At 39.5% G+C, this 16,929-nt stretch overlaps 1 long non-coding RNA gene across 1 annotated transcript; it reads left to right on the forward strand.

The window, feature by feature from the left end:
• The first annotated feature begins 12,071 nt into the window (after positions 1-12,071).
• Positions 12,072-12,785, forward strand: LOC137741571 (uncharacterized). Its single transcript, XR_011069316.1, has 3 exons — positions 12,072-12,279; positions 12,363-12,526; positions 12,627-12,785. It is a non-coding gene; the product is annotated as an uncharacterized lncRNA (long non-coding RNA).
• Positions 12,786-16,929: the final 4,144 nt, after the last annotated feature.

The following is a 16,929-nucleotide window of genomic DNA, read 5'->3' on the forward strand; positions in this document are numbered from 1 at the left end:
CCTCCATGGCAGCCACCAACCAACCTAGCTGTCATGTTTCCCCTTTAATCATTCAAACATTCACCCACATGCATTTCTAACCCACATGCACCCTAGATTCTAATCAGCCATTCACATTTAATCATTCATTCCCATCAGATTTCTAGCATATTCACATGCATTCCATCCTTTAAAACATTGCACATGCACTCCACATGCATTCATCCTAGCTGTCATGTTTCCCCTTTCATCATTCCCTCACATTCTTTAAATCAACCAACACATGCATCCACCTTTCTCCCATCAGATTTCCAACATTGCACATGCATTCCCCTTACAATTTCAACCATCCTAGCTGTTTTGCACATGCATTCACTTAACCTAGCTGTCATGTTCCCTCTCCCATCCATTCATCTCCCTATAAAAACCATACACACTTCACACAACATTCATTCACACTCATTCACACCTCATTCACTCTTCCATATTCCAGAAATTCGTCAAAACCTCTCCACACCCTTGCAGCAGCCACCAAAACACTTTTCTCCTCCATTGCAGCCACTCCAACCACTCCCCAAACCATTCACACCATCAAACTATCCTTAGACCTTGTGCTACAACGAAGAGGAAGATAAGAGGGCCTAAACGTTCATACAATTCAAGTTTGAGTTGTTGGAATGTTTAGGTGTTTCTTTGATTTCAATGTTTAATTTCAATACTCTTTGTTTTGTACGAATGAGGAATGGAAGAGAAGAGGGCCTAAACGTTCATACAATTCAAGTTTGAGTTGTTGGAATGTTTAGGTGTTTCTTTGATTCCAATGTTTAAATTCAACTAAACCCCCCTTGGCTAGGGGGGAATTCGAAATATATGTTTATGCTTGCATTTTGATTTGATTACTTCTAATTGCGTTTCATAAGTTGTGGATTCAATTTGTTTAACCGTTTGATTGATAACTTATTTATGTATGTTTATTGAGAATGCGCGCTTAATTTTCATGCATGAATATGACGCTAGAATATAAGTGAGTTTCACCTAATAGTTACGAACTTATATTCACAAGTAGTGGAGGTTGCTTATAAACAATCGCGTTAAATGAATTCTTGGCATAAGTTTCATGCGTATTCCATAGTAACGAATGCCTCGTCGATGTTTATGATTTCCGTTGAACTTAATGATCTTTGTTGAATGTCTCTATCATGCGTATTCCATAGTTAGGGACTTTGATTAGGAATAATTTGGTTGTAATGCGTATTCCATTCAATCCAATGAATCTAGGGAAATCTGAAAGTTAATTTAAGCGGACCTAATTAACTTGGAGCGTTGAGAAGTCATGGTTTATTGAAATGCAATTGGAAATCATTTTATTATGCAAGTGTAACATGTGTGGAGATGAACCCCTTAGCTAGCATTCATCCATACTTTCATCATATTCATATTTACATTCTGCTTTAATTACAATTTGTTCATTTAGTTTAATTTCGTCAAAACTCAATCCCCCTTTACTTTATTGTCCAATTTAGTTAGAAAGTGTCTTAGTTTATGTTTCTAAGTGTTTTGATTCAATTTATTACATAATTTCGTCCAAATTCACCAAAGTGCTCAAAACTGCCCAGAAAGTGTTTTTAAGGCAGTTTTGAGTGTTTTGGGTGATGTTTGAGTCTTTTGGTTTGTTTTAGTGTTTTAAAGTTTAGTTTTGCATTCTTTGAGTCTAGTATAGAGTTTTATATTGTGTTTTTACGTTTTTAAGTCAAATCCAAGTGATTAACAATCCCTCCTAATCCCCGGTCCAGAACGATCCCTACTTATACTTATACTACAATTGTCAAAAAGAGGGTTTAATTTGTGTGTGTATAATTCACGCATCATTCTTGGCAAGGGGGCATATCATCTTAGAGACCGAATCGGGCTAATTCATAAATTACCAATCAATGGGAAGTTCTTAAAGAAGTATTATCCGGTCACATGGGAAATGCAAGAATAGTCTGCTTCATTAACAAGCTGGAAAAACGAGTATACAAGTACATATGATCGAACTATTTATAGCTGGATACCCTTAAGGTGAAGAGGGAATGAGAGTTTTGAGAACAGCCTTCAATTATAACCACCTCACTTCACCCATCGTAACCTCGACCTGCCGATTCCTCTTATCCACCTTCAGCTGCTCGACATGCCGCACATTAGCGTCATATTCGGTCAGGCAAGATTTGCCGCCCGACTTGAAGTCTTTTGCTAGCTCAGAAGCAACTGCCGACCTACGTTTCTGAAATTCCGCAATTTGACGGTTAAGGTCGACCAACATATCTTTTTTCGACTTCAGCGTATCGACCCGTGGACACAAAGCTTCTTGAATGACCATCACGGCTTTCAAGTCATCTTCCGTCAGGAGAGCTCTCTCGAAAATACCAAAATACTCTCGAGTTCGTTCCAGAGCAGAAGAAGCTCGAGTAATGGCTTCGTTACTTAGCTGACCATCAACCGTAAGATCGTTTAGATATACCTTTACGGAGTCGAGGCCTTGGCACTCAAGTATTTGCAACGTCGAAAGACAGCAATTCCTACAGCTTGATTAAGGCATTTGGTTCCGTTGTTGACGCGGAAGTTTTTGTTGCGGACGATGAAGAGCCAACCGCCCCGAAGTAGTTGCAATCAAGGCGTCAAGCTCGACCTCCCATGAGGGCTGCACAGGAAGGGAAAATATCAGCAGAAGGAAAGTTATATGGAATGCATAACAAAGGGAATATGGTTTTAAACCTGCCGGGATGAGACTTCAGCCATGCCCTCTGGTTCATTGCTCGAACCTAGAAAACTTAATGGCCGAGCCCAATGCCTAGGACTGCTTCTCAATTCATGCAGCCGATGGATGTTATCTAAATTTGATGGCCACTGCGTTGGCCAGGAAATATAGACAACACCTTTCGGCGCATAAAATTATCGGTGAAATGAATGTTCGGGCACCAGACATTTAAAATTTTTTCTGAGTTCAGATGAGTCATGATAAAATTAATAAAGAGAGAAGAGTAAGCTTTACAAAGGCCGAGGTAACTTCTTGTGGAGGAATGTTGAGGTCTTCATCCTGTGGATGGAACGGCGTTTCGACCGTCGCCTAAGGCTCGACCAGGGGTCTCTTCCCACAATCAACCATAGGAAGATCCGGTTGGACGACTGCCTCGACCACAGAGGGAGGATTAATGGGAGAAAGGTTGGCTGGTCGAGGGCAATGCTCCAGCGAGATCTCGTCATCCTCGTCGCTCTCATCATCCTGAAATAAAAAGCTTTCACGATTGGAAAATCGGATAAATGAAGGTCATTAACAATGGAATCATACCTCTTCCAGAATGACCGTCGGCCGCTGGATGGGGGAGGCCTCGACGGGTGCAGCCGTCTCCTCCAAGATAGGCACAATAACCGGCTCTGAAACCACAGTTGGAGCAGCGGTCGGTTCGGTCATAACCCTAGTTATTGATACGGCCCGGTGATGAGAGGGCAATGGTAGTTGGTCCACCAAAGCCTGGACAACCAGGACGGGATGAGAGGTGATAGGAGCGGTCGCTCCCGTGGACTGGCTGGAGATGACGTGAATCTTCTGTTCCCCCTTTTTCGCTAATTTCTTGATGCATTTCAAAGGTTGAGAACGTCATCTTCCATCTCGGCGTCCCGATAGGGCCGCTTAGTCGGCCGAATGCGACCGATAGTTGTGGTTTTCATCGAGAAGGGGACCAAATTTTTCTTGGCCACTGCCACAGCGACCACATCCACTCGTTTCAATACTCGACCACCTGAGATAGCAGAGTTGAGTCAGTAACATTGCACAAGTAGGTGAAGTACAAAGGGAGAACCGACAATATACCTTGGGTCGTTTCTTTGGATTGGGCTGCAGGAGTTTGGTTGGGTCGGTCATGGTGACCACGTCTACGGCCGAGACGCCAAAGAAGTCGCTGGTGTACTCTTCCCACCAGTCACCAAAGGTGTCAGTACCTAGAGATTCAGGATTGGTCGGTCGAAGCTGAAATTTTTTACACTTGTCCTAAAACCCTTGTTCTGTCGATTTACACTCCGTCTTGGAGGAACCAGAAAGACATCCTCGACTTAGGAGGAAGCGAGAAGCGAGCAGGGGTACTGGGCAACCCTGGAGGTAGCCGAGCTACCGAGCGACGAAATGGGGATGATAGACCTCCCAACTGGCTCAGCGGGCGTCGCAACTGAGGGAAAGGTCGCGTGTTAATACGAACGAACCTCAGTGTTAACGAAGATCGGCATCTTCGGTCTCATCCCATGCCGTCTTCAGAAGCTTGATTAAGGCGGGGTATTCCTGACGCCGACAGACTAAGAACTCATCGTTATAAAGGACATCCAGGTCGAAGAAGTGTTTAAGGACTTCGTCGGCCCGGTGAGGAGGCGCCGGTCAAGAGGCCAGTTGAGGACCAAGTGCTGTGGTAAGTTGGAAAATAGGGACTTCGAGCCGAAGAGTGGAGAAATAAACCTACAGCTAAATTTGGAATACCCAGAGAGGTCTGTTCTGGTACGGGTCGATTTTGTTGATGGTTGTTTCGGCCAAACAACGGAAGAGATTGGTGAGGATGGCCGGACTGAGCACCAAGAAGTGACCGCTAGCCAGGGCTTGAGCCACCGGCATATTCTCGACCAAACACTTGTTCGACCAGGTACAACAGATGAATTTGTTGTTCTAGTAGAATAGGAAGGCTTTATGTTCTCTCTTCTTAGAACTCTCATTGCCTCGGCCAGCGAAGTGAAGGATAAGGGTGTTGTAGTTGAAGAAGTTCTTATGTAGCTTCTGAACTTCTTCTTTCGAAAGCTCTCGATCTCCTCGGCTGAGTGTCTCAACAGCCCGTTCGTCGAACAGCGCTTTCAGGTCAAGGTTCGACAAGAACCCGGATAGGGCAGTATCTATCGGGAAACCAAATGGGGAAGTCCCGATGATAGCTGAAATATCAAGGACGGTGGGGCCGAGAGGGCCGAAAGGAATGATCATGGTGTTGGTGGCCGAACACCATAAACTCAGGGCCGCCATGAGCAGCTCCTTATCCATGGTGATCTCCATGGTCGAGAGCTTGATGGCGTCGTAAACGCCAATAGCTTCCCATTTTTTGCCAAAGAATGTTTCCATTCGTTCGACCCAGGTTGCCCAGGCTGCAGTGGTCGAAGGCCAAACTTCTTGGGGCCGCGCCAAGCACCATTTCGACCAGTTAAACCCTTGCAACAAGGGTGTTAGGCACTGTTCCTTGAGAAGATTGGTGATGCACGATAGCACTACATCTTTAAAAAGTGGCCCTAGAATTTGATGAGTGGTGCTCAGGTCGCTCTCGAAGCGTAGCGTTTTCATAGCGCTCCGGTCAATGAAACATTTGCATTTGCTGTACTCGTCGGACAACTTTGAGATGAAGGAAGCCGTTGGAGAGGATTCAAAGGTTCGTGTGGGTTTAAAAGGGGTTTGTGAGAGATAAGCTTGAGATCTTCTGGGTTGAGAAAGCAAGAATGGCGAAATGAGGTTTCAAAGTTTCTAGAGGCGTGGGATGCAAATGAAAGAAAGTCAGGTATTTATAGGCATTTCAAAAGGAAGATCAGACGATTGGTATTAGGAAATTTTTGAATTTAAGGGAAAATCAATCGGGAAATGGCCAATCATTTCGAATATCTCGGGAATCGTCAAGGGTAGGATCGAGGTTTTCAGGGATTTGGGACGCAAAATTGTGTGCGGCGACGGTTTTAATGCATTAATGAGAAAGAAGACGTTTCGACAGACGCACGTTTTCGAAGGCCATGATTGAGAGTTGTTAGGTCTATCAGAGAATCGACACGTGGTAGTACGTCGGGAGTAACGAGGATCGTGCAATCATATTCCATAAATGCGCATGGTAGTGGTTATCGAGAACAATTAAGTCTAAAGACAAAAGATGCTTTCGCTTCTTCAAGGTTGAGATCCGACCAAAGGTTGGGAGTCGACAACCTCAGAAGCAAGGGGGCAATGTTTAGGCCCAAAATAATATCGTTGGGCTGAGTATTTGTCTGTGCTCGGCCCAAAGCCGTGTCAAAAGTATTATAGGCTGCCTAGTGATTCCGGGTCATTCAGCAAGGATGGTCGAGTCCTATCACAAGGAGTAGTTCAGATAAGCAAAGAGGGTCGAAGAAGTCCTGGTGCAATTAGGATTCTCGACCAACAATGAATAAAGCCCCGAAAGGGGGGTGAGTTTAAAGTCCTAATAAGAGTAGGGTTGTTCGAAGCAAAGTTGGAACGAAACAAGAACTCCTGATGCAAACTAAGTAAGCACACAAATTAAAACCCTCTTGTGACAATTGTAGTAAAGATGCAAGTAGGGATCGTTCTAGACCGGGGATTAGGAGGGATTACTAAATCACTTGGAAACTGACTCAAAAACGTAAAACAAACGTTAAAAACACTAAACTAGACTCAAAGAATGTAAAACTAAACAATAAAATACTAAAACAAATCAAAAGACTCAAAGAATACAAAACACTTATAAACACAAACTAAGACACTTTCTAACTAAATTAGACACTAAGGTAAAGGGGGATTGGTTTTGGACGAGATTAAACTAAATACACAGATTGTAATTTAAAGGCAGAATATAAATATGAATGTGATGAAAATATGGATGAATGCTAGCTAGAAGGTTCTTCTCCACACATGTCACACTTGCATACAATTTGATTGTCAGTTGGTCTTTCGATAAATTATGAAACTCAAGACCCCGGGTTAATTAGGTCCGCTTAAAATAACCGTCAAGTTTTCCTTAAGTTAATGAATTGGATGGGTTAGCGCAACGCAATTCAAAACATTCTCCAAAAGTCCTTTACGTGAAAAGCACAATAAAGATACAATCAAAGATCATTAAGCATCATGAAAACTATAAGTGTTGACGAGGCATTCGTTACTATGATGAGCATGAAACTAGTGCCAAGAATTCATTTAACGCGATTGTTTATAAGCAACCTCCACTACTTGTGAATATAAATTCATAACTATTAGGTGAAACTCACTTATATTCTAGCGTCATATTCATGCATGAAAATTAAGCGTGCACTCTCAATAAACATACATAAATAAGTTATCGATCAAGCAGTTAAACAAATTGACTTCACCATTCATGAAATTCCAACCAAAAGTAATCAAATCATATTGCAAGCATAAACATGGTTTCGAATCACCCCCTAGCTAAATAGGGGTTTAGCCTCTCATGTTCACAACAAGAAAAATAAAATTGAATTTAAACATAAAGAACAAAGGATGGATTACACCTAGAACGCCCAACGAATCCACTTGAATTTCTGCACGTCTAAGTCCTCTTTCCTCTTCTCCTTGATGCGGCAGTGAGGTTAAATGGATGATTTGGATGTTATTTTGGGTTGGGGATGGATTTAAGGAGGTTGGGTGGTGCGGCAAGGTTATGGGGTGGTGTAGGAAGGTGGAGGAAGGCTGCGGCAAGATGGGGGAAAGCTGGAATGAATGGGAAAGCTGCGGCAAGGTTAAGGAAAAATGGGATGGTGCTGCCGCTGTTTGGTGGATAATTAGGGTGCAAAATTGATGGGGGGGGGGGGCCACGGCTTAGAAGAATGGGATGGTGGCTTTTGGGGAGTGACGGCTTAGGTGGTAGAAATTAGGGTTAACTTTGATAAATGGGGGGGGCCACGGCCTTGTAAGGCTAATGGGATTTTTGTGGCTGTTTTGTTTTATTATAAAAATGAAAATAAAATGGAAAGCTACGGATTAAAGGGGAGGATATGGAAAGGTGCAGCTAAGTATGTAAAACCTAGAGTTTTAAATATGTTTGGTTCCTAGCTTATTTTTATTAACGAAAGTAAATTCAAAGGCTTCTAGAATTTAGGAAATAAAATCAGAAATTAAAGAGGGAAAGATTAAAGGGTGCGGCTAGGGTTAGGTTAGGAGAGGGAAATAGGGTTTAATTACATAACATTAGACAAAAATGCCCCCCCTTGCACGGCAAGGAAAGGGAAGAAGGGTTAAGGCACGGCAAGGTTGTGTAATTGGGCTAGGGCCTTGGTTTTATGTCCTAAAGTGCTTACAAGGCCTTCAAAGTAGCTAGAAAATACGGACGTTTAAGTTTAGGAAAGGTTACCAAAACGGGAACTTAGGGTTAACTTTCCTACTTCAAATAGGAAACCTTGTTTGAGTAGGATTCCTCGTTTTGGTAAGAATTCATCGTTGGAGTAGGAATTCGTCGTTTCTTCAAATCTTCAACTCATTCATTCCTCTTTCACTCCAAAATACTCCAATTTGCATCTTCTTGCACACTTTGGCCTTATAATCTGAAAATACACAAAAGTAGCCTTAAACACTAAAATAGCTAAGTAAACACAACATAAATGCACGAGAACAAGCTAATTAAGTCGCATGAATATGCTCCTATCAACTCCCAATCCAGATATGAGTTTAATTCGATCTCAAGAAGGAGTTGGTGCTATAAATACAATAAATCATGTAACAATTGAGGACCTTGAATTCAACACACAATTGCCCTGTGCAAAACCTCTCAAACAGCTTGAGATTTTTATTTTCTTTTTCTCGCCGAGACACATTCAGTTTGGATAAACAGCACTGTGGAGGCAACCGGCGAACACCTTCAGTTTGGATAAACAGCACTGTTGCCGTAGAATCAGCCGATCGAGGAGCACCTTCAGTTTGGATAAACAGCACTGCGTCGAGGGCGACTAGTTACCTATCCAAGTCTCGGCCCAGAAGGGTTTTCGAATCCTTGTTGGCAAAGGTCATCTTATTAGCCTTTTTGGCGAAGTAAGGTGGTACTAGCTATGACATTCAGCGTACTAGACGCCGAGTGATTTTATGATTGGATACTCACAAGTGAGTTTCAGAGTTCGGCATTCTGATGGCCGAACCACATTCACAATCAAGACATACATCACCTTTGAATATTTGTGTCTGTATAGTCTGGTGTCAATTCGATGTCCTTATACTCTTACGAATATAATCACGGTGGCCGAATCAGGCACCAACGATTTGTGAACTTCGCAGAACTAGCAACCTTGTCTTCAGGCTCTAGAACCTGAAGACCGAGAGTGTTCCTTCCTCGATCATAATCGCAAGGTAAAGAAGTCAGCAACGCGCTCAACGCAACATCAACAAATTTTACTCCTCGGCCGATCTTGGCTGACGAGTTGGCACGCCCCGCATTCAACCGAATGACTTAGTTAGCTTATTAGTTGCTCGGCCTACGCGCCGCGTAGGTTTTTGTAATTCTTAGGGTCAACAACGTTAAAAGTAATTTGAGATGTATTTAGATTTTTTTTTTTTTAAACTTATAAAGTCGAAATTGTCATTGCGTAGTAAGGTCCATAAGTCATTTAAATTAAATTTTAATGTGGGATGTATTTAATATTATGTGGGGTGCTAATAAAAAAAAGCCTAAAATTACTCTTATTATTTACTCTAAACAATAATTATTTTTGTGCAAACCTACCAGTTTGGAAAAAGAAATAGTAAAGACAATTATTATTCATAAATATATTATTTTATGCTTTATGCTTTGTAAATGTGTACTTAGTAAGTTTGTTTTTGTTTTCTTATATAAAATATTCTATTTGTAAGTTTGTTAAATGTGTTTAATTTTTTTTTTTTTTTTTACCTTCAAATTTATCCAATCCGTTGGTTTATCATACTTTTGTTTATCCAATCCGTTTGTTCTAGATCATGACATATGGCAACAATCTATAATGTTCAACTTTTTTTAATGTTGGAAATCCAACGGTTCGGAACAAAGGATCGTTGGAAATCCAATGGTTGTGAAACATTCCAAGTTATTTAGAATTGCATTGCACATGGGGGGCTCTTGTTGTAGCTGCCAAGTGGCAAGTCCAATGAAAGATGAGGAAGTGGACGGCTTATTTTGGCTTTTGGGGGTGCACATAGGTGGGGCCACAAATTATGGTGGTTCTTGTAGCACAAGGGCGCAAGCCCAAGAGGTTGCTAAAGGGGCAGCAGCCAACCAATCGCCCTCCCGTTTGTTCACTGCTAGAGCAAAAAAATTTGGGTGGGGAGGCAATTCCACGCTGGTGGAGATGCTCTAAGGTATGGTTCACTTTAATTCAAGACGAATGCTACATACTTTTCTTATTTGTCTTCTGAGAGCATTTTTGCTCACAACAGTAGCTATGGTGTATGCTAACCATAGGTACAGGTGTCTTTTCACCTACTCTAGTTAACTTTCACACTAAATGTTACTCTTTCAATTCTGAAAAGAAAAATAAAAATTTAACCAAGGTTAAATGAAAGGACATGTGACAAATAATTAAGTGTATGGTGAACATAGATCATAGTTTATGATGGTGAGCAAAAATATTAGAAAAATAAGGCCTAATTGTTATATTAAATCACATTGAAAATTAAGAAATAAGTTATGCAATTATAAATCAAAGTAATGCATACACATGAGTAACCAATGTTAAATGAACACAACATAATGCATTAGAAAAACATGGAAATACTGTCAAGGCAAGTGTTAGACACTCTGTCCTTAAGACAAATTTACGCCCCATTACAATGCTCATAATTGATTAGCGCTTGTCTCCCAAAATACAACAACTACATACTTGTAATAGTAGCACTCCAAATCACAAGGCTTCATGAACTACGATTGTGTTGAAAACCCTCTCGTATGGACTCAATGAGACTCTAATATTTGGTGCACTCTATGTTTGATTATGTAAAACAATGAAAAGTTTATTTATATTTATAGGGGGCTTCCCTATTTATAGAATTTGAGATACCTCTTTGGAAAGCATGTAACCATTCATGAAGAATCAAAAGTTATAACTCTTCATTAGGATAGAAGCATATTTCTACCAAAAGGCATCACTTCTAATTTCCATTAAATTATTTAATTTAATTTAATAAAAATAATATTACATTTTCCAACAATTCCCCACATGAATGGAAATTGACTCAACACTATGCAAACGACAATGCAGACACTAGAGAGAGAATTCAGTAGGAAAAGTACTACATTGGGATAGGTAGGTTTTGGCTTTGAACCTTCCGTAGTGAATTACTATCAGATTACTTGACTAATCAATGCATGCGATGTCTTGAACTGCTCCGCCATTTGTATAAACCAAGACAATAGTAATCACACAATACCCTTTCAGACATCCCGTGGTTGCTCAGTTGTGTTCATTTTAGCCTTGAACAATTCTCGGTTTTTCATGAGTGCTTTTATAGAATTAAACCTTTCAAAAAATTCTCACAGGAACGGCCCTATTCCTCACTCAAGATAGGTGACTTCCCATTAAGAGTATCTTGCAATACTCCACTTTTTATTTTCAAGTACAGGAATATTAAAAGCAAAGCTTATCCTAAACACACTGTAGATAACACTATTTCATCATAGGACATGGGTTGGAGCAATATTAGAAAATATGAAAAAAATAAATAAAAAATTCAATGATAATACTTATAAAGAAAATCACAACATCAATAGTATGCAAGATTAATATAAATAACTAGAGAGAAAGTAAGAAAGATTGACAAATTTGAAGATTAAGGCTTCCATAAATACAATGTCCTATAGATAAAATTTTGCCCCTACTCTTGTGGTTGTAGTTTGGTAGGCGTCCGTCTCCCAAGATTCAAAAATCTATAATCCGAAGTTGAAGCACTTCAATCTTCGGACTCTGGCGAACTTTATGTATTCCGTACTCTCAAGACACGAATCGGAATTTGACAAATGAAGAACAAGAGAAACAGAGTGGGGAGCCCTATTTCTTAAGAGTAAGAATTAACTCTAATTTTCTATTTCTTAATGCCAATGGTTTCATGAGGTTAAATAAAACCAAAGTACTTCTTGTTAAAGAGATGCAACTTTTTATCTATAAGTATACATCATTTGACAAGGAAATGCACCTAAATAACATAATCTTTCTAAGAAATATGGTTAACACTATTTTTGTGACAGCCCGTCCCGAATTAACATTTTCATATGTGTAAAGTGTGTTTAATTACCCTAAATCTTTATTAAAGTTGGACGGTTTGTTTGATTGTGTGGAATGATTAAAGACAGGGCACTGTGCATACACGGGTTGCACGTTTCTTCTCCTTTTCCTTTTCCTTTCCGTGATTTCCTCAAACCTGTTTTTCATTCTTCCTCTCTCCCCGTCAAGCTCTCTCTCTCTCCCTCACTCTCAAACACACGGCAACAACACCAATTCTTCAAAACTTCACGGATCGACGAAAATAAAATCACCATCTTCTTCGTTTCGACGATACGAGTCCAACCATACCAATTTCAGGTAAGAACTATAACGTTTTCACGTCGAAAATACGAACTCCGGTTTAGGTACTGTTCATCAACTTTTTATTGGTTGATTTTTAGGACTTTTCAAGCTTATAGGAAGCTTCTTGAGGTCCTTAGGAGGCTTGGAGTAATTCGTTGGAAGTTTTTGGACGAAAAAACACGGAGAACGACAAGTTCAAAGTTTAGCCGGAGCTTTCGAGGCTTTTTCCGGCGAATCCACGGCGAGTTAGGGGTCGAGGCAGGTATGGATGTGTTCGTCTCGTCAATACCTTCATTTTGATATAAAGTACGTCGAAAATGGTTAAGAAATGAAGAAGTTATGACACTTTGAAGTTTACCCAGAAATTCCGGCAAAACACCCACCTCCGGCGAAACCAGTCCGGCGACGCGAGGAAGAAGACGCGCGCGTGGGCAGCGCGTATACATGGCGCGTGAGGGCGCGTGAGAGCTCCAAATTGAGTTCTAAAAATTGTCACGTGTTCGTGACGTCGTGTAGATCACCATGGTATATTCACACACCCAAATTGAGCAACGTATGAGAAAGTTATTGACGAATGTTTGTGTATGTGCGTTTAAATGATGATTTTATAATTATTCTTTTATAGGTGAAACTTGTACGGACGACGAATGTAACCAAACTAGGCGTGAGGGTTACGAACCGGCTACTTATCAGTGAGTGGGCAGTTATTTTTCAGTATATATATACGTATGCTTGACGTATTTCCCAGAAAACGTATTTTAAAAGAAATACGAATTAAATATCCTGTCATATATGCATCATATTTTAATATGTGCATTACCATAATTATGCATACTATTGCATGGTGCTGAGGAGGCCCAGGTAAGCTACATTTGACATACATTTTATATACATTTGATATACGTATGAAATACGTTTGGAATACGATTGAAATACTATGGAAATACAAATGAGATATGATTGAAATATGATGAATTATACGATTGTGATATGATTGAAATATGATTAAGATATAATTAAGATACGATTGAGATATTATGCTGATAACAATCATGAGATATGATTGAGATATGAAGAATGATATGATAGAGATGTGATTGAAAGCTCATAACCTGCACCCCCGGTGTTAGTGCTCCCGCCCTGAGCAGGGCACGGTCCTTCATGTGATGTTCACCTCCCGCACCACATGCTCAGCTTGGATCCAAGCTAGGTGCACAGTCCTGTCGTACAGACCACATTAGGTGGTTCCGACTCGTAGGTGACCCGCGATTATTCGCACAGCCTTCACGTGATCGTAGCACTAGAACGTACATATGTATTACACCCAGGCCTGTCGTACAGACCACTTTAGGTGGTTCCGACTCGTGGGCAGGTTCAGTTATTGAGTTTGAGATTTGAGCTCTATATGCAGCCGTCCAGGTCACGTTAGGTGACTCCGGCTGCCAGATGTTATGCTATTGATGTGATTTATACCTGAGCACTTGCATATCATTATGAGGCTTTGACATGGCACATTCTTGAGCATGATTGGTATACCCTTGAGCATGTTTGGCATATTTATACATATGTATATATGTTCATTTTCTGGGAGACTATACTTGTTTTACGGCGAGGGGTTAGTATATTCAAAGAAAAAAGAAGGTTCTGAATAAGTTTGTTTTGCTGACCCACTCAACTTTGTTTTGCACCCCTCCAGATTTAAGATATCAGAGCTTGGTGGCTACGAGGAATCCAACGGTGTTCTGACAGAATGGACAAAAATTAGGACTCACCTTTGGGTGTTTCATCTTAGAAATTGTATCTTTAAAGCTTTCGTACTGCGTAAATGGTTACGTCACTCTCACGTGACGGCCAGCATGCCCTCCTTCGGGACGGGGTGTGTCAATTTTTCATTCAATTATTAAAATTATATATTACGATATTTTTTATTATAATATACAATTTCCAACAAAAAATGCTCAAGTTTAATTATTTTAATTATTAACCTTATTCTTTATACAAGTTTCATTTTTTTAGTCTCTGATATTTTTTTTTTTTTGCCTTCTGGTTTTGGGCTCTCGTTACCTTCTTCCGTTGTTTTCTACGTCTATTTCCCATTATGTTTGCTCTATACCAGTCCAAGAAAACAATACGTTTGTGGTAGTAAAAATTTGTCATCTTCAACCTTAACGAATTTTTACGTACAAAATAATTTAACAACTTTGATCAAGGACAATGGATCAATGTCTAAGTCAGTATCTCTAAAAAGATTTGGTGTTAAGGGCTTGTATGCATAGCATAAAGTTTACCAACATATAATGGAGATGAGGTATTTCTACGAGGTGGCCGACCATGGGTTGTAGGGTTTTCCTTACACATGGTGGCTTTCGATTGGCCAAGGTGAGTCATCTAGATGGATGAGAAAGAAATAATCCTAAGATATTAATTAGGAGATAAAATATTAGAATTGTCAGGTAAGCATCATTGATTTATTATGATGAGGATTCCTTACTTGTTTGAGTTAATCTTCAATTAGGAATGTATGCAAGGAATAATTCTAAGATATTAATTAGGAGAGAATATCTTAGAATTATCATGTAAGTATCCTTTATTGATTGTAATGAGAATTTCTTACGTGTTTGAGTTGATCTTCAATAAAAATATGTATTAAAGATAGAATTTGGTGATTAATCATATCTTTAATGCCTTTGACTTTTCCATGCCAAGAGCAGGTGAGATTGATGGTGTCATAGGCAGCTGCTCGAGCCTCCAGAGATGTTGAGCTGCGCATGAGAATATTTGAGAGTTGTCCATTTAATAAGGGCAATCTGGTATTTTTTGAAAAATTCACGTGTCGTCTTCTGAATTTTTAGAATTATTTATTGTTTCACAACATTGGCCAAACGCTACAACATAAATTTCAAAAGGTTGTATCTCATATAAAAAGTGAACCTGATAAAAATCCAAAACTATACACATGTGAAATATTTGCAATTGTGCCACAAATAAAACTTGATCATCATTTCAACACTTAAGTACTTAACTTTTCACTCTAAAAAAATTAACCAAACATTTCCATTTGATGCAAAACCAACAAAATGTTGTTTTCTTCCACCCATTGCTCTAACCGATGTTTCCATCAACTAAATAAATGTTGGAGTAGTTTCATCCACATGTAGTGCACATCCACGCAAAATAGATTGAAAATGAATATTTGCTCCAATAAAATGAGCAAAAGGCATTTTGTATTTATTTGTGATATATGTTGTATCAAAAGAAATAATTGTTGAAATATATCAATATTCTAGTGTGACTCACTTGACATGGTCCATGTGTGATATATTCTTTCGTAATTAATTATGGGTTTCATTAAGAAACGGGTCATCTCTCTACTTATAATAGTGACATATTCATCTAATGTGTATAGTAATGATAAAAAACACGAATTATTGTTTTAACGTGCGAGGAAGGTTAGAAAGAGAAACCTAATTTTCTCCATGTTGATGGATCTTCTACGGAATAGCTCAAGATAGATATTGTATATGACATTTGATGGCTAATAGTTGTTGTGAAAGTTAAAGATTTTGGCTCATGGATTGGGTATGATGACCCCTACATTGAATAACCCTGGCAATAGGCAATAAAATATTAGTATTTTTTTTATTTATAAAATAATACAAAATAATTTTATTTGTAATGTCGGATAAGATTTTTAATCGTTCTCGTTGTGCTACGTGTCATTATCTGAAAAGACAATTATTGGTGATGGATTTCGGTAAGATTTTTATCCAATGTTGTTGTGCCACGTGACGTTACCTTTTTAGAATCGTTGACGATAGATTTTCGATAAGATTTTTATCCAATCACGTTGCGTCACGTGTCACAATCTATTTACAATCTTTGATGATAGATTTCGATCAGATTTTTAACGAATGACGGCATGCCACGTGACATTATCTATAACCTAATCCTTTCTGAATCCTCCATATAATCCACCATCCATCCTCAAAAAATCTCACACCAATTTTCTTAGGATCTCTATCATTATTCATAGTTTCTGCTTCATTCTTCACAAAAATCAAAATCTGTATCATTATTCATAATTTCTACTTCCTTCATACAATGTCTTCTTCTTCAAGGATGATGTGGGAAATCGATCAGCGTAGAAGGAGAGATAACGAAGCAAAAATGGCAATAGCCTCACATTCCCGTCAAGTCATCCAAGTTGTGGCTCAGATCTGCAGGCCCAGTCGTTCTATAAACCTTGATAGAAGCAGTCAATGTGGATCTCTTGGACGATTATTTTTTCCGTAACAGTGCATTTCCTGATACGTACTTTAGACGTCATTTTAGAATAAAACGACATTTGTTCAACAAAATCATGATTGCTGTTTGCATACTGAGATGGACTTGCAAAGGCTAGATGCGAGATTTTCCTGGGATGATTGGAAGCATCGACTATATGCACTGGACTTGGGAAAACTATGCAAGTGCATGACAAGGAGCTTATAGGGACAGAAAATGAGCAAAAAGTATTATTTTGGAGGTAGTGACATCTTTTGATACATGGATTTGACATGCCTTTTCGGGGTTCCGGGAGCTCAAAATGACCTCAATGTCCTTGCTTAATCCCCAATGTTCAACGATGTCGTGCAAGGAAATGCACCAAATGTCACGTAATGTGGT

Source organism: Pyrus communis, chromosome 8 (genome assembly GCF_963583255.1).
Source record: "Pyrus communis chromosome 8, drPyrComm1.1, whole genome shotgun sequence".
Classification (NCBI taxonomy): Eukaryota; Viridiplantae; Streptophyta; class Magnoliopsida; order Rosales; family Rosaceae; genus Pyrus; species Pyrus communis.